Source organism: Ictalurus furcatus, chromosome 11 (assembly GCF_023375685.1).
Source record: "Ictalurus furcatus strain D&B chromosome 11, Billie_1.0, whole genome shotgun sequence".
In the NCBI taxonomy this organism is placed as follows: Eukaryota; Metazoa; Chordata; class Actinopteri; order Siluriformes; family Ictaluridae; genus Ictalurus; species Ictalurus furcatus.
Genome location: NC_071265.1, coordinates 15,793,562 through 15,821,011, shown reverse-complemented (window position 1 = coordinate 15,821,011; position 27,450 = coordinate 15,793,562). Strand labels below are relative to the sequence as shown.

Below are 27,450 nucleotides of genomic sequence, written 5' to 3'. Positions count from 1 at the left end.
TGCAGTGGTGTTATTAGAAGTTTTAGTGCTCAGCAAATGGGCCTACTTAGGAGATGCTTTACATTTTGATGATACTTTATATAGGTTCCTGAGCTTCCACAGAGTGTCATTTCCTCCAGGCATCAGACAACTCCACCCGGTATATTCCAAAGGAAATCCTTTTAAAAATAACCTTTACTTCGTCTATCTGTAACACGAGGGTGGCACTAGCACAACATGGTCCTGTCTACACTTTGACTTCGGAAAATATTGTACAAGGAACGGGACGACGGGACAGCATATTTGAATATGTGGATAGTCCTATATGGAAACTCATATATATATATATATATATATATATATATATATATATATATATATATATATATATATATATATATATATATACATATATATATTCGAGGACTCCTATTTACAAACGACTCATACTGGACAACCTTTCAATACACTACACAGTATGATTAGACTTTCTATATACACTATACAGTATGATTTGACGTTATACAGTACTATGCAAAAGTTTTAGGCCCATGCGTAGAAATGCTGTAGAGCAAAGATGCTTTCAAAATAATGAAATTAAATGTTTCTACATTTTAATAAAAATACTGTAAAGAGCAGTAAACAGTAGTAAATGAAGGAAACTCAATATTTGGTGTGACAAAAAAAAAAAAAATAGTAGTCTATAAGGAAATTAGCTGTAAGTTTTATTGAGCATCTTGCAGAACCAGCCACGGTTCTTCTGGAGACTTTGACTGTCGCTCGTGCTTCTTATTTTTGCAGCAAAACCCAGCAGCCTTCATTATGTTTTTTATCTGAAAAGTGTCTCTTACGTAATATGCTGCTTTCTTTAATGACACACAAAATTTACCTGTAACATTTCATTTTGTGCTAGAAAACTAATGTTTGGGAATTTAAAATGTTTTTTGTACTGACTCGATAATGTAGAAGTCATTAAATAAAAATATACATTGTACAGACATTGTACAGCATTATTTGACTTTATAGTATACAGTTGTAGAAGAATAATGATTTATAATCCCACTGTCCGGTGTAGCCAAGGGTTCCCTTTCCTCTCAGTTTCTTGGGCATGTTGTCTCAGGGAGTTTGATAGTTTCCTCTGGCTTGCACATTAGGGATCTAAAAAGCTGTATGTAAAAAGGACTACACAAATAAAACTGAAATTGAATTGAACTGAGTAATTCAAATCAGATCAAGGAATTGGGAACTTAATGGGAAGATAAACTTACATTTGAAATAAATATTCTTTACGGTGATTAACATTTCATAAAACATTTCACAAATCTGTTATAGATCTTTCCTCTATGTGTGTGCTCAAAGTCTTGATACTAGCCTCAGATGAAATTATGCACAATCTCACATCTGTCATGTGCTGCAGTTTGAAATCCATCACCCCCAGTTTGTTTGTGAGAAATCAGTCTCCCAGAACACACCAAGATGATGTTAGGGATAAGAAACTAAAGTAGACATGTGCATGTGCTCTAAGAACAGATCGTCATAGAAGTAAAAACAGCGTGTCTGAAAGTGAGGAACAATCAAGCACCCGCTATAATATTCACCATCCATGCTGGCTAAATCAGAGCACTGCTCAGACTGCTTTATGAAACCAGGCCAATCAATATAAAAGAACTGCAGCAACAGCTTTAATTTGATTTGCCCCAAATTGGATAATAACCCAGCATCCACCACCATCACACAGCCCAAGCTGGGTATAACAGTTATATAAACAGGGTTTCATAAGGGTAGACTTCATTCACTTCTAACTTTGCTAATTAAGAATGAAAACATTTCTGTCATTTCATTAACAGCATTTTAATTCATAATACTTTGATATGACAACGGCACTACTGGAATGGAAGTGCTTTAAATTGACAGACATAAACACAACAAAAGTTACTTAAAAGCATGTTGTATCTTATGTATCTTAATACACTGTTTCACGCAGATAATTTCATTAAGTAAAATGCTAATTTATTAATGACATCTATGGCATTTGTGGCTCTGGTCTAATAATCAGAACGTTGTTAGTTTAAATCCCACCACCTCCAAAGCTGTCGCTGTTGAGTTCTTGACCAAGGCCCAGAATCCTCATTTGCTCAGCAGTATCCTGTCTCTAAGACGTTTGGGGTAAAAACGTCAACCAAATGAGTAAATGTAATTGTACACAGGTCTGTACTTAAGTGCATTCCACTGTCTGTTTTCTGGCTTCTCATGCTGACACAGTGAACATCTACTCTGCAAACAGCCACCACAATAAACAAGGTCGAATAAAGGAATGTGTTTTGTGCACTTAATGGAATGCACAGAAAGGCAAGTTATATGCTTCAGCAGGCTTCAACATGCCACTGTGTTTAAACCAACACCATTCATTAAGTTCAGTGTTCAAACACATGGGCAGAGGATCAAAACAAGATCTATCCTGAAGCAGGTTAGGGTTTTGGGAAGAAGCTCCTATTTCCCACTTGCTAATCGGGACTGGCATTCTGGGACCCCAGGACGGTTTATACATCTGTCGCCATTAAAAGAAGAAGAAGCCTTTAACTGTCACATATACATTACGGCACAGTGATTCCCCCCCCCCCCCGCATATCCCAGCTTGATAGGAAGCTGGGGTCAGAGTGCAGCGTCAGACATGATACAGAGCTTTGCTCAAGGGCCTAACAACGGCAGCTTGGCAGTGCTGGGGCTTGAACCCCGACCTTCTGATCAGTAATCCAGAGCCTTAACCTTAACCGTTGAGCCACCATGGCCATTAGATAGGGCAGATAGGGCTGATACACCTGTACCAGCGAGATGCACTCTACCACTACCATTGTTCTCTGCTGAGAACAGTGTATTTCCCAGGTAATATCTACATATTGGTGGGCCTACGATGGTCCATTTTCATTAACATATGATATAAGTATACATATAGTATGTGGACCACGTGAAATTGGGTAATGAATGCAGGTGTAAAGACATGCCGCTCTCTTCTACACTCAAAGCCTGTATTCTAGCTCGTGTATCCAAGTGTAGACATTGAATTGAGGTATGTTAATTAGCACAGGTTTGAAACACACCATAGTAGCAGACAAAGTGGACTACTGCCAATGCTTTTCCTTATCACAAGAGACATATTTGATTCCATTCTTTCAGGCGTTAACAATAGAGCAGATATCTGTCTCAGCGTTCCAGCTTTCCAGGGTGAGAGAAAGTGTGTGAAGGAGGAGGAGCAGGAAAAGGCCTGTTTGATCTTTGAGGTTCAGCTTGTAGTCGCAGACAACACAGTAGTGAGCACAGACCAAAACAAACACACCCACAACTCCAGCTCACAGACTCTGCAAGGCACAAGGTTGGAAGTATACACTACTGTTCTTCTAAAACTGAACCCTGTGCTTTAAGATTAAATTACACCAATGAAAAATCTGTACATTTGACTGAACATTAACTAACTGGGAATTAAAAAAAGACCCAAAATACCTTTCTGGAATCTGAGAACCTAAAACAATAAGAATAACAAGTTTAGTTATGGCCATATACAGTCAACTAAAGAATTACTGGCAGCCTTATATACACAAAGAGAGATCCTGTATTGAGAGGTGAGAGGTCAGGATATTCCTTGCTCTGAATTCTTTATTCAAATCAAGCATTATAGGAGATGATTCAAATGGATGGAGCATGGAAACTGACAAAACTATTTGAGTATGAATTTTGTACATTTTAATTACATCCGTCACATTAAATACAATTATTTTTTGTGGAGCATTTAATACATTTACATTTTTTGGGAATATTTTTATTTGATTTGAACTTCGTAGTGGTAAGATTTGCCTTCAAAACATATTTTAAAACAAATATTTAGTTTGAAATGACTAAAATTATTATAATAAATATGTTTGAGAGAACTATAATGCATATACCTATACAGTAAATATTATAGGTATCATGCGTTTACTATACACTGATCAGCCATAACATTAAACCAATGGCAGAGGAAGTGAATAAGATTGACTATATGTCACGGGGTGGGATATATTAGATTGCAAGCGAACAGTCAGTTCTCGGAAAATGGGCAAGTTTAAGAATCTGAGCAGCTTTGACAAGGGCCAAATTATGATGGTTAGACGACTGGGTCAGAAATTCTCCAAAACAGCAGGTCTTGCTGGGTGTTCCCAGTATGCAGTGGTTATTACCTACCAAAAGTGGTCCATGGAGGGACAACCAGTGAACTGGCGACAGGGTCATGGGCACCTAATTGATGTATGTGGGGAGTGAAGGCTAGCCTGTCTAGCCCGTACTGTAGGACAAATTACTGAAAAAGTTAATGCTGGCTATGATAGAAAGGTGTCAGAACACACAGTGCATTGCAGCTTGATGTGTATGGGCCTGAGTAGCTGCAGACCGGTCAGAGTGCCCATGCTGACCCCTGTTCACCACCAAAAGCACCTACAATGAGGACTTAAGCATGAGAACTGGATTATGGAGCAGTAGAAGAAGATGGCCTGGTCTGATGGATCACGTTTTCTTTTACATCATGTGGACAGCTGGGTGCCTGTGCACCATGTACCTGGGGAAGAGATGGCACCAGGTTGCACTATGTGAAGAAGGCAAGCTGGCGGAGGTAGTGTGATGCTCTGGGCAATGTTCTACTGGGAAACCTTGGGTCCTGGCATTCACGGGGATGTTACATTGACATAGGGTTAGGGTACCACCTACCTAAACATTGTTGCAGACCAAGTACACCCCTTCATAGCAACAGTATTCTCTAATAGCAATGGCCTCTTTCAGCAGGATGATGCGCCCTGCTACACTGCAAAAATTGATCAGGAGTGGTTTGAGGAACATGACAAAGAGTTCAAGGTGTTGACTTTGCCTCTCAATTCCACAGATCTCAATATGATCGAGCATCTGTGAGATATATTGAATAAACACGTCTGATCCATGGAGACCCCACCTCGCAACTTACAGGATCTGCTGTTAAGGTCTTGGTGCCAGATATCACAGCACACCTTAAGAGGTCTTGTGGAGCCTATACCGCGACGGGTCAGAACTGTTTTGGCAGCACAAGGGGGTCCTACACAATATTAGGCAGCACAAGGGGGTCCTACACAATATTAGGCAGCACACGGGGGTCCTACACAATATTAGGCAGCACACGGGGGTCCTACACAATATTAGGCAGCACACGGGGGTCCTACACAATATTAGGCAGCACAAGGGGGTCCTACACAATATTAGGCAGCACAAGGGGGTCCTACACAATATTAGGCAGGTGGTTTTAATGTTATGGCTTATCAATGTTTGTACTATGTCTAACACTAACCACTGCATAAAATAAACACAGACCATTAAAGCCAGCAATTCTTGCCCCTATTTTTGTCTAGTATTCTTGCTTCAGCTGGGAAATTCATGATGACCTCACACTGACTCACAGTAGTCTGGTGTCATCTGTGTGACCTCTGCATTGTGAAGACTCTATACATCAGGGGTTGTACAGACATATCTTTTCACTGCAAAAGCGATTACTCTCCAGGCTAGCTTCTGCTAACCCTTAAGCACTTATTGTCTGGTTTTCAATTGCATGTTCTTTTAGAGAACACCCACAATGCATTGTTCAACCAAGAATCTACTATTATAGCAGAGACTAAGACAGCAGAGGGCAGGACACTTCAGGGAATCAGGGAATGATGGGTACAAATGTTGCTTATATTCATTCATTTATAGAGTTGTTATATATATTTCTTTATGTGTTATATATATTTCTTCACACACACACACACTAGTTGCAGTTGATCCCTTTCATGCACTTTCACAAATAAAAGCCATTCCATTAAAAGGTTCACACAATGTTACATGTGTGAAGATCTCACAGAGGTGAGAAAGAATCAGAACTACATCCAGATGGCTCACACGGGCCCGATGGGCAAGCAGCTGTCTGATAACCAATATCCCACACATTACACCTAGATATATGCCCCAAGTCCAATCTGACTGACCCCTGTCTTGCTAAAGCATGAGCACCAGCTAAAGTGCTAGTGTGATCAATCTGAACTGCTGATCACTCAATAAACTACAATTTATCTAAGACTATAAGAATTATCACATTGAATACCATGTTGGATTGGGTTGAGAGTTAATACTGATCATGTTCACTCCAGTAGCAGTAGTCTCCACTCTCCTAGACTCATTTTATTGGGGCTTCTTTCATACTCTTATTGGAGTCCAGTTTCACAAACACTGTCACTGAAATAAACCATGGGTTCACCAAAGGAAGCAAAAATAAAAGTCTGATAAAAACACAGGAAGAAAGGTTTCAGTAGCACAGTCAGCCCCTGCTTTGTGACTCCTGACAGCATGTCTAGCCTTGCCACTACTGAACCATTGAGATGTCCATTTGGACTAAGATTTGGGGTTTTACTGCTGGCACTGGGCTACAGAACAGCACCCCACAGAGCAGTCTCTGAACCGTGGTAAACAGTGTGTGTGCGCGTGTGTGTGTGTGCTAACACAGATGCCATGGAGCAGAAGGAGGAGGTAAACGATGCCACTGCCTAACGTCACTTGCATGCATTCTGCATTAATGCACTAATAAGGTCTCTTAGGGACAGCACAGATGCTGAGCTTTAGAGTGAAATAAGGATAGAATAGAGAGAAGAAGAAAAGGGGTGTTGGGTTTAAATATCACATGCAATAGATGACCAGCATGAATAGATTCCTTTAGCTTCTCTGCATGAGGCGAAATGACCTGAGGGGAAATGTACCTCCCTGCAAAACCAATTTCTAGTGTTTGGCTACACACTTGTATAAGGCTTTTTTATTTATATAATTTATTTTAATTTATTTATTTATTTTACAGTATATGGAAAATACAATAGTTGATAGATATTAGTTTGAATACTTAAGAGTTTATTAACTTTTTGCATTATTACAGTACTGACAAAAACACACAAAGATATTAATTAAGAAATACGGTATAACTATAAGACTAAGAGACGACATGGACATGTAACTGCCTGCAAACACTTAAACTGGTATAACACTTGAGGTGTTGTATTTTACTATGACTCATGTTCACTTCCGTTCAGTTCGGTATGCATGCTGTTATTGAACCATAAGAACAGTGTGTTCCCTCAAATACCGAATTTGAATACCTACTTAGTCACTCAGACAATGTAGAAGTTGGAATGATACTTGGTGAGTAGGTGGCAACACACACCACATTAGAATTCCTGGTTATGCTCAGACATATGCAGATGCTACCATCCTGTTCATTCATTTCATAAAGGTTATGCTTATAATTTAACCTCCATACAGTAGAAACCAAATGTCTGACTCCACCACCAAAAGCTGTTTTGTACAAATGATTTCTCCATTCAAATGTATAGTATTTGGTTATTTGACACATACAGGAGTTTACTAACTGAATCAATATGAGATGTTGAGAGACAAAAAAATATAATTGTTACGTTGGATATGCTGGATTTTTCAAATAGCTGAATAATCGGGGGTGGGGGAGGGGGGAGGAGTGAAATTTATATCACTATATAATATAATATAATATATAATATAATATAATAATAATAATAATAATAATAATAATAATAATATAATTTTATAGGCTTAAATAAAATAAAACATAAATATAAAAAATTTTAATGAGGCTCAGACATCTGTTTCGTAACAAAACGTGCGCAGTTATTTTAGCACTTCCGTCAGTGAAACAACTCAATACAGCCTTGTTGTGTCGTGTTGCTGCAACAAGAAACAGCCTGATGGCGCTGTGGGATACAGTATTGTTACTGACCCAGTGGATAATAAAGAGATGAAACACAGTCACGTGTTTCTCTTACGAATACTTTATTTCTTTTACAAGTGAAGTATACCTCAAGTCTATAAAACTTTGACAGAAATACCAGTAGGACCGTAACCTAAATAAAATATTAAAAATCTAAATATTACATAAAATTAAAATAATTTTTTTTAAAAAAACGTGGTCGGGTGACATGCCTGGAGATGGCTCCTGAGATTTGTAGTATTTGCCTGTTTAACACTTATTTTTTTCCCACAAAGCCGATATATGGCTTCATCCAAATTTATTGGTTCACCTCTCTCTTAAGGCATGAATCCAAAATGTTCCCTGATTGTCGATGTAACATTTGGTTTCAAACAAGATCCATCGCAGCGTTAGAACCCAAGTGAAATAGCAGAATTCGCCTGACTGGATTTTGCTACGCTCAAATAAACCCGCGCCAAACTAACAGACAAAACCATATAAGGTTTTATTATGATTATATAATTTGTGTATTAACATAAAATCTCCCACTATATGGTAGGCTATAAATACAAATTAAATATTGCAACTGTTATTACTATTACACTTGTGTACAAAACGTTGTACTTTGTACTTGCCATTGTGCCCATTCAATCAGAAACATTAATGTGGCATGTGATGCGACACCACCGCAGGTGGCACTCCGGTTGTCATGGCCACCATCACAGCCCTAATGGACTCATACTTTTAGATCCCTCCCATCACCAATCTCAAATATTTACATAATTCTGTTCTTTTATTTTTATATCCTTATTTGTTATCTACGAGAACTGCCCGTGCGTTTCCCTATCTTATTTCCTGCTGACGCAGAAGGAATGCTATTTGGAAATAAGGAAGTGCTGTACAAACAACAAGCAATACTACGTAACATCTCTGTTACAACACAACATGCTTATTTACCTGCTACAATGCTGTATGGCATCAAACTGATTACAATTTTTTTGTAATTTTTACCTAACTAAAATTACTCTCAGTGGATTGGGTTTAAACACAATAGGCTGCCAAGAGAAGGTACCCTCCCATTAACTCTAACATTCATATTTAATAAGCTTTTCATTTAATTCTATAGTAAATGTGCTCATAGGAAGAATAACGCCAAAGACATTTCATGTTGCAACATATCTGTCCTGAGTTAGGCACAGTTCATCCACCAACACTGTCAGCTTTATTACTTTAGTTGTACATTAGGTTGAACCTTCATTGTCATCCTAAAAGGAGTCAGTTAAGCTTTCATACTATTACATTTAGTGTATTAGGTTTCACAGATGTTCCTTTAGTATACTATATATTAAGATATTAACAGGAGAAAAGAAAATCAAATATCAGTTTAAAAAATATATATATATTTCCCTTTCTGAATATGGTATACTATTATAAATGGTCTTTCTAATTGTCTCCAGTCCGTTTAATATAATCTTAATAACTATTTTTCACTTGTTTTTATGTTTTGGATTGCTGTCATGTTGGAGGATACACAGATGTTCGTAGATAAATTGGAAAACAGAGATACATTTTCCCTTTTCAACAACCATAACCAGACATCTGTATATGGTTAATACATTTTGGTATGTGTTATTCATCTTTATATCACAACAATACAATTATTTGTTTATAACATCTTGTATTAGCATACTGGGTTTTTAGTTAAGCATTATTTTTAAGTTTAGGAATTGTGCATGTGTGCCATATGGCTAGATCAGTTTGTATTTACTTCAGCCTACATCTGAACTTCCTTGTTCTATTCGACATGAACGTATCGCTCCCATTAGTTCATAGTCATCACCTTTCCCCACACCTACTCATTACCTCAGCATCCCCAACTCAATCACACTGTCTATAGTGTCAGCTGAAGAAGACAGCTATCGTCAACTTTCAGAGTTTGGGAGTAGTGGTCTGGGCAACACAAACTCTGAGAGCATCAGGTTTCAGCTCAAGCTCAGGTCATATTGTTAGTGTGACTGACACCATTGTGCTGACACAGGTCATTTTCATTAGTAGATGAAGCTATAACATAACATAGTGCTCGCTTTAAGGGCAGTGAAAGATGGCAGAAGAACACAGTACACCTCAATACATATAGAGCTGGTTTTCATCCAGCCCTGTGTGCTATTGCGATATTACGGTCATCATGAGGTCCACAGTGACATTTGCAGATGGTAAAATGTGATGTTGCAGTAGTGTAGAGGGAGTCCTCATACAACAAAAGAAGGGCTGACTCACCGCAGGAAATCCTGTCTCATCACCACTGGAAATTTCATTCACCAGAAGAGAATGCACAGGTCATACGGTGTTGTGAAATACTCTTTCTCTGAAATGAATAAAAGGTTCCAACTGTGCTGAAATCTATACAGGGTAATCAGCTTCTAATGAAGGGCTGAAATAGTTACCTAGTTCACTTTGGTTATACATTAACTACGATTTGGGGCCAATGAGGCTGGCAGACACGGACACACACTATTCTTGTCAACTGAAAGGCCTTCTGATTTACTCCAAGGTACTTGCTCTAGTTAAAGCTGCAAATAAAACTTACAGTGGAGACCAAATTAAAAGAGTTGGATTTAAATTCTTGTCACGTGCTCTTCACAGAACAACCATACAACACCGTGGCCCTGACCTGACCCTGATCTCAGAAATCTCTATTGCTAAATTCTGGGAATGCTTGCCCAAAGACCTTGTGAATGAAGCCAGTTTAACAAATGCAGTCACTCTACATAAAGATGTCTAAAACCTTGTTAGTTATGTGGGATTTTTCACAATTTTATCAAGTTTTTGGATAGCTGCTTGCCATAGCGAACCATAAGCTATATGCAAAAGTTTACGGACACCTGACCATCACACCCATATGTTGTTCTTCCCCAAACTGCTACCCCGAAGTTGGAAGCACACAATTATTTATGATGTCTTTGTATGCTGTAGCATTAAGATTTCATTTCACTGGAACTAAGAGGCCCAAACCAAATTCACGCATGACAATGCTCCTGCGCACAAAGCGACCTGGTTTGCCAAAGTTGGAGTAGAAGAACTCAACTGGCCTGCGCAGAGCTCTGACCTCAACCCCATTGAACACCTTTGAGTTGGATGAATTGTAATGCTGACTGTGCATCCGACATCAGTGCCCAACCTCACTATCGCTCTTGTGGCTGAATGGGCAAATCTTCACATGTTCAAATATCTAGTGGAAAGACTTCACAGGACATTGGAGGCTGTTAAAGCAGCAAAGAGTAGACCAACTTCCTTTTAATTCCCATGTTTTTTTTTTAAATTGGATGTTCGATATATGAGTGTGATAGTCAGACGGTCAGCTCTTACACACATTTTACATACAACGGCCAAAGACATATATATATATATATATATATATATATATATATATATATATATATATATATATATTAAATGTCAGAAAAGATTATACTTGAACCCAACTTAAACTGTGGACACAAGTTGTCATTTCTGTTTGACAGTGAGTACAAACAGGCAGCAACAATGATATACAGTGGCACTGTTCAATTTCTGTCGAATTTACACCAAGCTAAATCTGCAAATGGTCAAAATGCCAGCTCTTCTTCCAACCAAAGGCCTGTGTTTCATTCAGTCTTTGGCTTTTGACTCATTTCACAGTCTTGCCTGACTAATGGTGAGATTATACACCCGTCTGAAGTGGCCAGAAGACCTTGGCCAGAGAGCCTGACACTTCAGCAAGCTTCTTTTCCCCTGATTCACACACACACCGGCTCAGACAGAGACAAGGGAGTACAGGAAAAGCGAGGAGGGATCCTCTATCATACTCTCACTCACTACAGTTTACCTCTCCTCCCCCACATTCAACTAGGCCTATTCATCTGGGACATTGCACTTTACCCACGCTGCTCTATTGATTTCTGCCATTTCCAGACTGTAGGTCATGACTGCTCCCTGGTGCCCTTCTGTTTCTATAAGCTCACGCTAATGCCTCTCTAGAGAGGGAACACATGCACAAAAACACACAGAGTAGTAACAGACATCTAACCCATCATCAATGACCCATCCTTCTGATGCCAGTCACTATGGAATTAAATTAACATTCATAATTATTCAGACTCTTCAGTGGCATTAGTTTTATGTGTGTGTATGTGTGTGTGTGTCTGCGCGTGTGGGAGTGTGTGATGGATGAGGTAATTACTGAACAAATCATCGTCAATTTTCCCTTCTAGAGCATTAGCTGAGCAGCAGGGAAGCTCCAGTGTGCTGTATGAAACAGAACAGCGGGCTTTGTTCTCTGGGCTTTCTGCCCGAGATTTATATGGATAAATAAATGAAGTAAAAAGACGCCAGAAAAGCAAAACACCTGAAGCTCTATAAGAATGGACTAACCCACCACTCTGAAAGGCCATGAGGCTTGAGGCTATTGCAGCTAAACATCGCATATATTCTTTGATTCTCAGAAAAGGCAGAGAAACCTGTTTCAAAGCATCTCCAAGAACGTAAACCAAGAAAAAAAAAAAAAACAACAACGGAAAACTTAAAAGGATCCGCCGTAAATAGACATCACAGAGCAACAAGTAACAAGACAACAAAGATTGCAGCATATTGTGAATGTTTGGTCTGTTTAGCTGCATTACAAGCAACCACTCCAGCTTTCCATTGCACGCTTGCATTTATTCTTACAGCACAGCACAAGTGGCCAAAAAAGGCAATGCGCTGAAATATAAATAAATAAAAAATAATCTTCTGGGGGGATTTGTTAACAAACGTGCAATCTATTGTTCCGGAAACATCCCTGTGAAGAGAGGTACAGCCTCCCAGAGGGATCCTGCAGCAGCAGAGAGCACTTGAAGCATCTGCCATCAAATCCCTGGCACACACATGTGCACAAGGTGAATCATTTGAGCGACTAATGCAACTCAAGAGGCTCATAGATGTGGGAGGGTATTAAGAAAAAAATGTTCATGTGTCTACGAAAGCAATGTAAATCGGTCTACTAAACATGGGCTACAAAAATAGCAACTGTAATGTCCGATTATTAGATTAGACAAACACTGAAACACAAAAACAACTTCCATGCACGTCATACAGCAGGGATGATGTAAAAATGTTTCTGCAGCCTGTTCTTTATCATGGGAATAAGAACACCACTTCATGGAACAGCTAAATACAGTGGTGCTTGAAAGTTTGTACGTACCCTTTAGAAATTTCTATATTTCTGTATAAATATGACCGAAAACATAGTTCGATTTTCAGCAATAACTGCAACAAATCTTCCGATCAACGGTTACTAGAAACTTGCTGCACAAGCGGGTCACACCAGATACTGAAAGCAAAGGTTCACATACTTTCACCACTCACAGATATTTAATATTGGATCATTTTCCTTTGTGAATAAATGACCAAGTATAATTATTTTTGTCTCATTTGTTAACCAGGATCTCTTTGTCAGTGTCTTTTAGGACTTGTGCGAAAATCTAATGATGTTTAGGTCATATTCTTGTAGACTCTAAAAGGTTCACAAACTTTCAAGCACCACTGGAGCTATAAAACAGCTACAAAAAAAAAAAAGTTGTGCATAAATTTGCCCACATTTGGATTATTGCATGAATGGAAATGTAGATATTATGGATATCGTGAAGTACAGCGCAAAGGACCTGAGAAGAGAAAGACAGCGTGGGATAGAGAAATAATAACTCTTTAAAAAATAAAATAAAAAAATTTAGTCTACTGAACAGCCAGAATCTTTTTCAAGAGTCAAAGACTGTTTGTTGACCCTCCTTACACCACATGGTGGTCATTTCTATGCAAAGCAAGCACAAGCCGACAGCCCAAATGATATGCATCAGCACGGTTAATTTTATCCTCTCGAATTACTCGAGGGCTCAATATAACTGCGACCCACTCGTCTTGTTTTACACTCCTGTTGTAGGCCCACATCGTCCACCACTACCTACTGATGAACACTGACAGGTCATAACGTGGCTCAGTCACACTTTAACTTTTTTCCATGTCCCTTCAGGCCATTCCTGCTGTCACCATTGGCTACAGGGGCTTTGAATTGATTTCCATTATAAACCTGAAAGCCTCCTGTTGTTACAGTACCAAGAGATTAACTTTTTGGAGTAGTGAGCTTTTAAAATCCTGATTGTACCATAATAAGTTGTCGTTTCACAAGCATGATCCTTTGTGTAAGAGCCTGTATTTCAAAACCTGTCCCACGAGATCTCACTGTAAATTTGTCCATCTGTCATATTAGTCAGCACAAACCGGACTGGATTTACAACTGTATCAGATGACAACGTTCACTAATCTTAAATGTGTGAAAGAAAATGCCTGAAGTGCAATGAGTATGAAAATGGCAAACGAAGTGGCATCCTTTAACAAATAACTCTGAACCTATCCGCTACAGGCTGAATAGTACATATAGTACTATTATAAGTATAAGTCTAGATAGAAATGAATTTTAGGTTTTTATTTATTTTTATTGTTGTTGTTTTTTTTACATTAAAAGCATGACTTCTATCTGTGAGACTATTAATGTAGCCTGAAACTCAGATGACTCTCATGTGTATTGGCTGGACTTCAATCTTTTGTGTCTGTTAATAGCTTTATTGAATTGGAACAGCTGACCGCATTAAAGGCAACTGAACATCCCAGACCAAAAATCAGAACAATGCCTGTCTGCTTTTGTTCTGTTTGTTTGGGTGTTGTATGTGGGGTGTGTGTGTGTGTGTGTGTGTGTGTTCTTCTCATAACCAACACAATACTGGCCTCATAACAATCCTGCATGAAATGGAAGAAACAGTACGCCTGCCCTCAAGTAATGAATGCACTTCAATCACTTGTTAATTCACAACTCAGTCCTTGTCAGACATGAAACTTTCTCTTTTCTCTTCATGTACTTCCCTTTGCTTACACATCATCTGCTTTAAATATCTCAATCCTCTCTTAACACTTTCCATAAAGATCAGCTTTATTAGATGCGAGGGCACGAGTCTAAATCTGGTCTGCAGTCTGTCAGCTTCAGACACAGCCCGGATGTCACATGTCCTCCATTCTCCCATTGTTTGTATTTCCCAGGAAACGGGAAGTTCACCGCCACAACCAGCAACAGTGAAGGGAAACGACAGGCTTTTTTATATATAGAGAGAGAGAGTTAAGTCTTTAAAAACTCTGTTCAGGACACCTAGACCAGAGGTGCAATCAGCACCTACCATGTGTGATTACAGGAAAACATGAACACACATGTCTCCTGGTGCACCACAGGTTTTCCCTTAAGATTTGCCAAGCACTGTATGATTGGCAACCTGGCACCAGATCATTCACCAAACAGCTTTTTATGAGCTACTGCCATATTTCATATTCAACTCTCTTATTAGATCCTTTCTCTTTGATCATCACAACAGGTCTCAGTATGTCCAATGTAATATAATCCATCTGACAAGAAATTGAGGAAATCCTTTAATCTAATCTAAGATCAAGGGAAGTCAGACTTTTGTGTCATTGTATCGTCTTTCCCAGGTGGACTTCTTGTGATCATAAATACATCATGTTTTAATAACACTGAGCAGTTGTATTCTAGAACACCTTCTGTATCTGTGTTTATTATACATGTCACAGGTAAACTGATATGAAAACAGCATGAACAGGACATAAACCGGTGAAGTTAAGGCAGTTAACCTGCACTCAGCTACAGAACCGTAAAGACACTAGACAAAAACCTGGACAAAGTGTTTCTTTGCATTCAACACACTACAGTGACAAAGCGAGCTCACCTCTCAGTGCTCTTCCAGTCCAGAGTCAGGTTCCCTGTGTCTGTGTTGTCTTTCCAACAGAGCCTCCTCAGCCTAGGGTATGCCTACTACAGCCTCATTTTCAGTATGTTAAGTCATTAATGCTGAGACAGAAGAGAAAAGCATTCTTCCCGTTCGGGGTGTGTGTGTGTGTGTGTGTGTCAGGACGCGCGATACCGCCGCCACAGTCGCGTCCCATTCACACAAAAGCGCACTTCCTCTCCTCCCCCTTACCTTCACACACAGACCAGCCCACAATGCAACCCGTTCTCCTGGCCTTTCTGAGTAACAACAGCTCACTCCATCCAATGAAATAAATAAATAAATAAATAAGAGCGTTATTATAAATCAAATACAGTAGAATTATGAACTGAAATTGAAGAACTATAAACTGAAAAAAAAAAAAAAATAGGCTAACTATAGGTACATTACAGAATGAATACAGTATTTAGGCTATTAACACTTTTAACAGTATTCCAGTATTAATTATGCTACACTAATGACTAAATACTCGTTCATTTATTCATTCATTCATCTTCAGTAACTGGGGCGCACGGTGGGTCGGGGGTTCGATTCCCACCGTGGCCCTGTGTGTGCGGAGTTTGCATGTTCTCCCCGTGCTGCAAGGGTTTCCTCCGGGTACTCCGGTTTCCTCCCCCAGTCCAAAGACATGCATGGTAGGCTGATTGGCGTGTCCAAAGTGTCCGTAATGTATGAATGGGTGTGTGAATGTGTGTGTGATTGTGCCCTGCGATGGATTGGCAACCTGTCCAGGGTGTACCCCGCCTTGTGCTCGATGCTCCCTGGGATAGGCTCCAGGTTTCCCCGTGACCCTGAAAAGGATAAAGCGGTATAGAAGATGGATGGATGGATCTTCAGTAAGTGCTTTATTCTGGTCAGGGGTGTGTTGAAGCAGGAATGCGTAGCCAATCCACATAGCAAGTCAAGTGGCTTTTATTGACATTTCAGCCATATACAGCTGGAAAAGTACACAGTGAAACGAAACAACATTCCTCCAGGACCATGGTGCTAAATAAAACAACACAGAACAAAATAAGACCTAAACATTCTACACAAAGTGCCTGTGCAAACGTGTGCTAACAACACAAGACAGTATAGTAACTACTAAACCAGGACAATGGGAACAGTAAGAGACAGTGTAGCGCAGACCTGTATACAGTTCTAGTGTGTGAGTGAGTGTGAGTGTGTGTGTGTGTGTCAGTCCAGTCTTGAGTATTGAGGAGTATGATGGCTTTGGGGAGGAAGCTGTTACACAGTCTGGCCGTGAGGACCCCAATGCTCCAGTACCTTTTTCCAGATGTCAGGAGGGTGAAGAGTCTGTGTGAGGGGTGTTTGGGGTCATCCACAATGCTGGTGGCTTTGCAGATGCTGGTGGTTATGTCTATGATGGAGGGAAGAGAAACCCCAATGATCTTCTCTGCTGTCCTCAGTATCCGCTGCAGGACTTGCGTTCTGATGGTGCAGTTTCATAACCAGGCAGTGATGCAGCTGCTCAGGATGCTCTCAGTGGTTCCTCTCAAGAATGTGGTGAGGATGAGGGGTGGGCTTTTTTTCAGCTTTCTCAGAAAGTAGAGGCCCTGCTGGGCTTTCTTAGTTATGGAATGTTTTTGAAGCGTGGGAGGAAACCAGAGAAACCTGAGGAAACCAACACAGACAGGAGAAGAACATGTGTAATTCAGCACAGACACTAACCTGAGGTCAGGATCAAACCGAGGACCCTGGACATGTTTACCTGGATATGTAACTTCACTCAAAAAAAGGAATTTGTGGTCTGTCAGATTTGAGGGAAAATATTATGTATAGTTTAGATGAAAATACTAAAACAGGGTGACAAGTGTGCTCAGACACACAACGTATTTGACTTGGTAAGTGAAGTTTAACAAAAGTGACAGCAAGACACATAATAATAAGAATAAAAATAAAATAAAATAGAATAGAATAAAATTAAGGAGACATGATAAGCTTAAGGCAGAATAGACATGGTACAGATGCTATGTACAGCTATGCAAGGGGTAATGGAATGTACAGAAGGTGTGGGTATATACAGATAATAGAATAAATAGAAGTGAATTTACAATTGCACATACGAGTCTATTCACAGTGAAAAAATATTGCACTAGGAGGATCAATGGAGACAGTTAATTGTTCATGAGGCAGGAGATGTTACATTTCTTTCAAAAACATGATTTCATTGCTTATACTAAACTTAATTTCTGATTGCTAGATTGAATTATGTAAAATGTCTGCCTCACACCTTCAGGGTTGGGGATTCGATTTCTGACTGTGCTCTGTGTGCTCGGAGTTTGCATGTTCTCCCCGTGTTTTGGATTTTCCTCCGGTTACTCCGGTTTCCTCCCCTGGTCCAAAGACATGTGCTGTAGGCTGATTGGCATTTCGAAATTGTCAGTAGTGTGTGAATGGGTGCGTGAGAGTGTGTGTGATTATGCCCTGCGATGGGTCCAGGGTGTCCTCTGCCTTGTGCCCCGAGTCCCCTGGGATAGACTCCAGGCTCCCCATGACCCTGTGTAGGATAAATGGTACAGAAAATGGATGGATGGATACTAAACTTAATTTAAACAAGTTTCTAATTGACATTGAATTATGAAAATTAGAGGGTACAGTGGCTTAGAGGTTAGAACTGTTGCCTCGCACTTCCAAGGTTGGGGGTCCAAATACCCCCTCTGCTCTGTATGTGCAGAGCTTGCATGTTCTCCATGTGCCTCAGCAGGTTACTCCCCCAGAAGACATGTTGTAAGATGATTGTCATTCCCAAATTGTCAGTGGTGTGTGAATGGGTTGGCACTTTGTCCAGGGTGTCCCTCACCCTGTGCCTCAAGGATAGGCCCCAGTCTCCCCTACAACCCTGTGTAGGATAGATAGTATGGAAAATGGATGGATGAATGGATGGAATTATGCAAAGTGAACACAATCAATTCGTGTAGTGTAAATGTAAACAAATTACATTATCAAATCTGACAAGCACACTGCCACTGACATGACCTATAACTACAGAATTAAATTAAGGTGGTTAGAACATGTGTGGTAGAAAAGCACAGCTGTAATGGGGCTGTTGCAGAATGCTATTGACCTAGATTCAATCCTCAGCTCAGCGTTTGGTGTTATTCGGGGATTTGAAAATACTTGATCATCTTCCATGTAGAAAAACAGATTGTGTTAATGCAATTTAATTCAATCACGTGGAACTGAGGTACACATTTGAAGTAAGCAAATTCAATTAGCTTTTTTTTCAATGTTGAAACCATGTTGATGTTTAACTACAATTACAAGGCTTTCATGGTCCAAGGTTCCTTTCGCCACAAAAGTGTTGCAGATCATTCCAAGGTACATGTCCAAGTGTAAAAGACAATTGGCAAGTTTCATTTTATATACAATTCATTGCTAAATAATAAAAACAACAACAACAACAACTCTTTCATGCATGCTTGGATCACATGGGGCTAATATTGGCCAAGCTAACAGTGCATGAAATTTAGTCATTTAATTTTAGCAATAAATTTTCCAAATAATGACATCTTTGGGGTAAGCTTGCAGCCAGCCATTTACACATAAACATTGAAATGTTGTTCCATTCAGTTTTAATGGCCTCCTACAGATGGTGGTCAAGAAGCTGTGTTTGGTGTATTAATATGAAGAGGTCCTAACTTTGGATGGTCTGCTGCACTTTTGTGTCAAAACAAATCTTTATTAAACGTATTGAACTTTATAAAACTTCAAGATGAGTTCAAATACAATATTCTAGAATTATTCTAGAATATTCTAGATCTGAGCAATGTTTGTGACTTTATTTTATTGCAAAAATCTAATTGGAAAAGGCAGACCTTAGGAACTCTAATTAGCGCATAAGATACAGTCTGTACAGGTCTGAGACCACTAATGAATGCATCAATTTTCATTATAATTATACTATTGTCAACAACTTGAGTGAAAAGTATCCTCTTTGAAATATTTACATGAAGTTTCAGAGTTTCTTCATATTTTGTACATCCCCTTTTTGCTTTAGTGACAGTGTGTACTCGAGCCGGCATGGACTCCTCAAGTTTATGCAAAAGCTCATGATCCATGTTAGATCAAATTCATCGGAGTGTTGTCTGAACACATGCTTCAATAGAAGAGATTAGACATGAGGACAATCTGACCTTTTGTACAAAGCAGTTAACATGATCAATATCACAAATTTGCTTACATTTAACACTACTGTCTATTTGTCTTACAGTTAATATTAACACCTTCGAGGTATTTAGGTGTTGGAAACCTAGACAGTATTATAATAATATGTACAAACCAAAGGCAGCAATCAGACTCGATAAGCAGTTAAGTGTGTTTGGCGATCTACAAACATGCTGAACTCGGCAAGGACCAAACTACAAAGAGGCAGGAGCAAAGATATACAAAACATAGGAAAATAAGGCAGTAACCAGGCTCAGTGTGAAAAGCAGGAGTGAGGCTCTGCTGGGAGCTAAAGTTAAGGCAGTGAGTATGATTGTAAACAGGCATGCTAGACTTGATTTGATTTATTTTTTTCCCCTTTAAGTAGATTACGTTATAAACGTAGAGGTAGTCGAGGCATCTTTTCATGGTGTTGGAAAGGAATCTATAAATGCAATTTTCTCACCTTCCACTTTTGGGGGTAACCAGACTTTAAAATACTATAACTTTACGTCTGGTTGAGACACATGCAAAGAGAAACAGATTTCTGTTCAGGGAAAGACTGTAGTTTTCATAACTATATAGAGGAAAATGTTGGGTTGTAGGGTTTTCCTAGCACACCACACATGTCATGAGACTGCATTTACAGAAAAGAAATGCTGCAGGGATCTCAAGAACAAATGAAATCTCACACATTATACGTCTGAGTGTCTGTAGTGCAGCTTAATCAGGTTCAAAGTGTGTATGGACTGGCAGCCTTGACTGGTGTGTACTAAACAGCAATGCATCGCCTGCTCCCTCTCTCGTGTCCATAATCACTGGCCTGATAATGTGATGTAATGACTTTCTTGTGACTCACCACCCAATTTTTATTTTTTTTTTTCCACTTCTCACCTTATCAGCCGTGAGTAAGGAGGAGGAGGAGGAACAGTACAACTAGTAACTGTGTTAAGAATGTGCTGTTTTGTACATAACACAACAAAGGTCTTAGCTGTCTAAAGGTCTTTTAAGCCACTTCAATAAAACCTCTAACACAGCAATCTGAAGGAAATGTCATATATGCTGAATCTAATAATACAGGTTTGCATTTTTTCTATGCCACTCCCTTTTATTTTACCTCATGGAGCAGAATTTTAAAAAGCTACAGCTGCATGAGAGCTTATTTGCGTGTGGAGGTGTGTGACCATGGCTTTGCTCTAAAAGGCAAAATGTGTGGGGTAGGCCATGCAGAAACAGAGAAAGAGAACGAGAGAGAGAGAGAGAGAGAGAGAGAGAGAGAGGGAGGGAGGGATGGGGGAAGGAAGGGAGTGTCAGAGCTTTGGGAATCCATAACATTTGGAACAATGGGAACACTCCTGAAATCATTAAAATCCACTATTGCAGGAAAAAGGAAGGAATGGCAAAAAAAAACAAAAAAAAACCCCAAAAGCTTTGTTGTACATAACATAACACATTTACAGACAAGACATAATTATAGAACGTGTTTACAATATAAAAATAACAAAAGAACCATGTCGAAATAAAACAGATACAACAAAAGAATATCATCTTTGCTGCCTATGTGCTCACGTGTTGTTGTTGTTTTTAAGCTGCTTGTATGGCAGTGAGGACAATAGATGAAGGGGCGAATCGCACAGTTTCAGCCTGTTAATTAGAACCACACACCTTTTAAAAACACACCCATCTGCATTGCACACTTAACAAAAGATGCTCATGTTTTCTATTATTATACCATATGCAGAAAGCCAGTTATAAATATTTCAGTTTTGCTCACACTGAATATTACTGATCAAAATAAGTAAATCATTGTATGTATGTATGTATTATAAGTACTGGATACCCTGTAATAAGTGCAGTGTGTAATTCATGTTAGTCTTGTTAGTATATTAAGAAAATGACAAGGCATACCTAAATTCACGCACGGCAAATATATTTTAATCAAATTAAGCACATGTTTCTAAAACTACAGCTAAAACCTTTTGACATAAGGATTCCCCTCCAATTCCCATTTCCATCCCCCACTGACTGAGTCTTTGGGAAGACGTTATCACATTATTCCTTATCCTCCACCTCCTCCACCTTATCCAGTGCCATGTGTGCAGTATGCATCTCCGTGCCCCCTGAAAACCTCCTCTTGGCCTTATCTACCCTGGGGATTATCACAGACTTGTAATTTCGGTGTCTACCATTCCTCTGCTGCTCTGTTATTTGCATCCATTTACATGTAAATGCTAATGTGGGAGGCTAGTTCTTTGTCAGGGATTGTGTTTGTTGGTTGTTAATCATGATGAAATGATCATCAAATGATCATCTGATTTAAGCTGTGCATGTAAATATACATTAGGTGAGAATACATTTTTTCATTCTGAGGTATCAGAATGAATACAGCCTGATCACCTGATTATCACCACATTCAAAAAAAAAATGTTTTGTCATCATGCATTTCACGCCATATTACAATACGTACAGAATTGAACGCTTGTGTAATTCAGTGCATATTATAGATAGTAAATCATTGATTATGTGTATGCCTCCCATGTAGCAAATGTTAACACGGGGAAATTACCTGTCAAGAACAAACTCATCACTAGCTTGTGCACTTTATTGTCACCCAACATCCTGATCTCTTATTATACAGCATGTCGAATATGATAGCCCAGGGGTAGTAACACAGTCTGCCGTATACTGTAAAATAATGGATGTGTAGCAGATATTATCATGACAAATTGTCTGTCATTCCTGTATAATTGCCCTAAACTACACATTAATTCATGTCTTATCAGAAAAAAAGTTGTTGTCAACCAGTGCATTAAAATTCTGTGAATTCAGTGAACAAGGTTTGAAAAGGGTGAACAAAAAGCTTCAGGTAATTTCTTTGCTTGATCCAATTTACCTCCTTCTTAACTTATTTGAGAAAATCCTTTCTTAAGCATTCATATAAGTAACATGGGTTTTGTAACTGTTGGTATAGATGTGCATTCTGGGCTTAAAATGAATATGGACATCATCATGATGGTTCTCCTGTTTCACAGTTGCTTCTCTGAAACAGTTTATACACAAGAGGAAATTATTTTGAATTATCAACATACTCGTTGTTCATTGGGGTTTTTTTTTCCTCTTTGCCTTTTATTTCATAAAAAAAACAAAAAAAAAAAACAAAAAAAAAAAACAGTGTCGATGTTGAGGTAAAAATTACTTTCTAGGATTTCTGGAAAGTCAAAACATGTGCTCCAACACTATTGCTTTGTCCAGCAGCCTGGAGAGCCACAGTCTAGCACTAGTTTGCTGGTTTTCATACAGTAACACACATATTCAACGCAGTAATTAACTGATCAGTGGAGTCAGGTGTGTTTAAACAGGGACATCAAGCTGTGCAAGATCTTCTGCATGGTCACTGGGTCTTGCTTGACCAATTGCATACTGACCTCTAGTGGTGTTTCTGGTGGTGTAGTCCCTGGGTCCACCTTGACCGTGACTACAGAACGAACGGATAGTTCAGCGCTATCCGCTGCTGTAGAAGTTGTTGATAACATGTTGAGAGACATTAGACCAAGCAATTTGAACACATGAAAATGTGAAGAAGGATCACTTAACCTTGTTTAATGCATAAGCCAACCAGTATAATGAGCATGTTGCTGCTGTATGATCTCGGAATTAAACTAATCTGTGTGAACAGAACAAGTCAATATAATAAATACACTATATGGCCACCTGTGTGGACATGTGAGCATCATGCCCACATGTGGTTCTTCCCCAAACTCTTGCAACAAAATTGGAAGAACACAATTGTATACGTAGAATGTCTTTGAATGCTGTAGAGTTTCAATTTCCCTTCACTGGAACTCAGAGGCCCAAACATGTTCCAACATGACAATGCTCCTGTGCACAAACCGAGCTCTATGAAGACATGGTTTGCCAAGGTTGGAGTGGAAGAACTCAAGTGGCCTGCACAGAGCCCTAACCTCAACCCCACTGATCACATTTGGGGTGAACTAGAACTCCAGCTGCGCCCCAGATCTCCTCACTCGACATCAGTGCCTGACATCACTAATGCTTTTGTGGCCGAATGAGCACAAATCCAGACAGCCACACTCCTTTGCAGAAATGTGGAGGTTATTATAACAGCAAAGGGGGACTAAATCTGGAATTCAATGTTCAAAAGCAAACATTGGTGTAACAGTCAGGTGTTCACAAATTTTATTATCGACCATATTGTGTGCATTCCAGTGTCCGATGTAGAGTGACATGTAACTTGGTAAGAGCAACTGTCCTACATTTCATTTTTTTAAAAAAATTATTATTATTATTATTGTTTTCACATCATACTTTGTAAATAGTGTAGACTTACATGGTGCCAGCCAAAAGGAGGCAGCAGAACTTTGCCTATTTAAAATCAAAGAAAAGAGAAGAAAAGTGGTCTTTAGGGTCCTTTGGTATACAGTGGTGCTTGAAAGTTTGTGAACCCTTTAGAATTTTCTATATCTCTGCATAAATATGACCTAAAACATCATCAGATTTTCACACAAGTCCTAAACGTAGATGAAGAGAACACAATTAAACAAATGAGACAAAAATATTATACTTGGTCATTTATTTATTGAGGAAATAAATAAATTATTTTATATAAATGAAAAAAAAAAGATGTTTAAAAAAAAAAGAGATAAATGAAAGATTATTAGTAATTCATTCAGTGTACAAGAGAAAGTAAAAGATATATTTTTAAAATAGAATTTAATAGAATTTATTGTTTATGATGGTTGTGATTTCAGTACATAAGTAACACCTTTACTATTTTGAATATATATTTAACCAAAATGTTTTTAAAAGCAAAACTGTAAACAAGTAGACAGTATTTATACGTAACATTGGGAGGGTTTGGTGGACAAGAGAGCAAAAAGATTTTACAGTTAACATTGAGTACAAACACTAAGTAGTAATATAAGAGATATGTATGATGTAATGCCACTAAGCTTGCTTGATTGATTGTATATCATGATTACCTATATTTTGTAACATAGGTTAACAGCATATGTACAGAATAATAAGAATGCACAGTTAATATTGTATTTTGTAAACAGAAAATATTCAAACTCTGCAAAACAATTCAGGTATCTTTCCCCAAAGCACCTTTCTTAGAAATTCAATTCTTCGTTTGGTAATATGTACTGTATATCAAGTTTACAGTATATAGTATATAAAATAAATGACTATAATTTACTTTGTGCATGCTGACCAAAAATATAGTGCTAATTTTAATTGTCATTTAAGTGTAGCCTGGTTTTTGCATTAATCACACTGATGACACACAAGACGCACAACACATCCAGGCCAAAACACATCCGTATGCATGTTTTAAATACAGAAAGAGTAAAAGGTTGTAGAAACTGGGAACCTGGCACAAAATTGTGCATAATCAACCTGGCAAGACTTCAAAAACAAAGGATATGTAACCTAATAGTATCAACAGTTCATAGATTGAAAGCAAGTGTGTAATTAAGACTGATGGCTCCAAACCTGGAACCTTACTGAGGTGTGAAAAAGAAAACAATGAATGCACATGTATTTTTCAGTTGTAACGGTTTCTCTTATAGCACTGTCTCATAACCACATACTGGGAACTAGATTAAAGATGCGCAAGTCTTCCGAACATTTGAGCACCCACAAAACCAATTAAAATGGTCAAGTCTCCAAAGTTAAGAATGTATTATCACTTAACATTATTTATTAAGACACAATTATTTTGTTATTGATTGTATCTAAAGTAGGGCGCACGGTGGCTTAGTGGTTAGCATGTTTGCCTCACACCCCCAGGGTCTGGGGTTCGATTCCCACCATGGCCATGTGTGTGCGGAGTTTGCATGTTCTCCCTGTGCTGCGGGGGTTTCCTCCGGGTACTCTGGTTTCCTCCCCAGTCCAAAGACATGCATGGTAGGCTGATTGGCATGTCTAAAGTGTCCATAGTGTGTGAATGTGTATGTGATTGTGCCCTGCGATGGACTGGCACCCTGTCCGGGGTGTACCCTGCCCTGTGCCCGATGTTCCCTGGGATAGGCTCCAGGTTCCCCCGTGACCCTGAAGAAGGAGTAAGCGGTAGAAAATGGATGGATGTATCTAAAGTAGTGGACTGCATGGTATTACAGAAAATATACTATATATCAGAACTATTAGAATTCACACATTTATTATACAGCTATAAAACTGCATACATTTTCACTGAGGAGAACAGAAGGAGGTGATGAAACCAGCAGGAACCTTTTAAGAATGATGCATATTTTTGGATTTAGTTAAAGCCTGGAGACAAATTTGTCATGTCTCATTCTTCCTTTTTTGCACCAGCCATGGGCACCAAGGTGACTACGCACATAGACTTGCTTTGGAATTGGAAAGACTAGAATGACTGGAAATTTCCATGCATGAGCCATGCTTCTGTGTTTGTGCTGAACATCCTGATATAGAACACAAGTTGTGTGTTTTTTTTTTGTTTGTTTTTTTTTGCTTTAGTTTGAACAAATTTCTATACTTTCCATTACACAATCTTTCTGATTTTTAGAAACACTGCAAAACTGTGGTGTTTGTAACCACATAAACTCCCAGGAGGGGTGGGTCCAGACTCACCTTCTTGTAACTACAGCTTTGCTATTTGTTTTGCTATAGTTACTAAATAATTCATAGTAGTTACAGCATAGTATTGATCAAAATGAATGACGGACTGATAAGTTGGGACATTAAGAGGTTCATTTTAGACCAAGTTCTATTCAAACTTTTTGTAGTGTAACCCAAAAAACAAACAAACAAACAAATAACCAATCAATCACCCAAGCAAACAACCCAACCAACAAGTTTGCATAGTGTGTATGCTGTCACATTTAGAGTTTGCAAGGTTTTTTACATTTTTATTGTGGCTCAGTTAACTATGTTTGAGTGAGTCATTTGTTAGAGGTCTGAACACATCTTAAGGTTCATGGTTAAGGCACATTCACTACTGGACACAGGAGCTTTTTTTTTCAAAGTAGTTTTCAACTGATTTCATCTGTTGTACAAAACATATTGGAATTATTGAGTTTCCACTGAAGTTGTAAACTTGACATCATCTATGGTAGGTAACTTTTAAATGGAAATTGTGAAACATTACTAGAGAATCAATAATGGAAATTCTGGCCTGAGGGTTGGCACCTATTTAGTATTTCCCAGGTAAAAATGAAAAAAGAGGACAACATTAATTAGGCGCCTTAGTTTCTGAAGTACAGTAAATATTGTGTAACCAATATCAACAAATCATGGATTATTTTTCACAGACACAAGCATAATTTTCTGGTACAATGATCATGTATTTCTAATTTGGTTTAGTGTAAGCATTGTTCCTGTGTGTGCTATTTTCTTCAATGCTATTTCCTAGACTTACCAAGGCATAAAAAAAAAAAAATAACTAAATCAAAATGATCAGTCTGTCTGTTTATCAGGCCTGCTGATTTATTGATTAATTAATTGATTTATGTATGTATGTATGTATGTATGTATCTATGTATACATGTGTGTATATATATATATGTATGTATATATATATATATTTATATATATATATATATATATATATATATATATATATATATATGTATGTATGTATGTATGTACTTATTTGCAACCCGCCCAAACAATAGTAAAAAAAAAAAAAAA

General features: G+C 38.6%; 1 protein-coding gene across 4 annotated transcripts in view; it reads right to left on the bottom strand.

Moving 5' to 3' along the window:
- Positions 1-16,434, bottom strand: part of frmd4ba (FERM domain containing 4Ba) — a 53,710-nt gene extending 37,276 nt beyond the window's left edge. For 3 of the 4 annotated variants that reach the window (XM_053636048.1, XM_053636049.1, XM_053636050.1), the window contains exon 1: positions 15,571-16,434. The gene's annotated coding sequence lies outside the window, so the exon portion shown is untranslated. The remainder of the gene's footprint in view (positions 1-15,570) is intronic. The other variant, XM_053636052.1, reaches the window with a different exon arrangement.
- Positions 16,435-27,450: the final 11,016 nt, after the last annotated feature.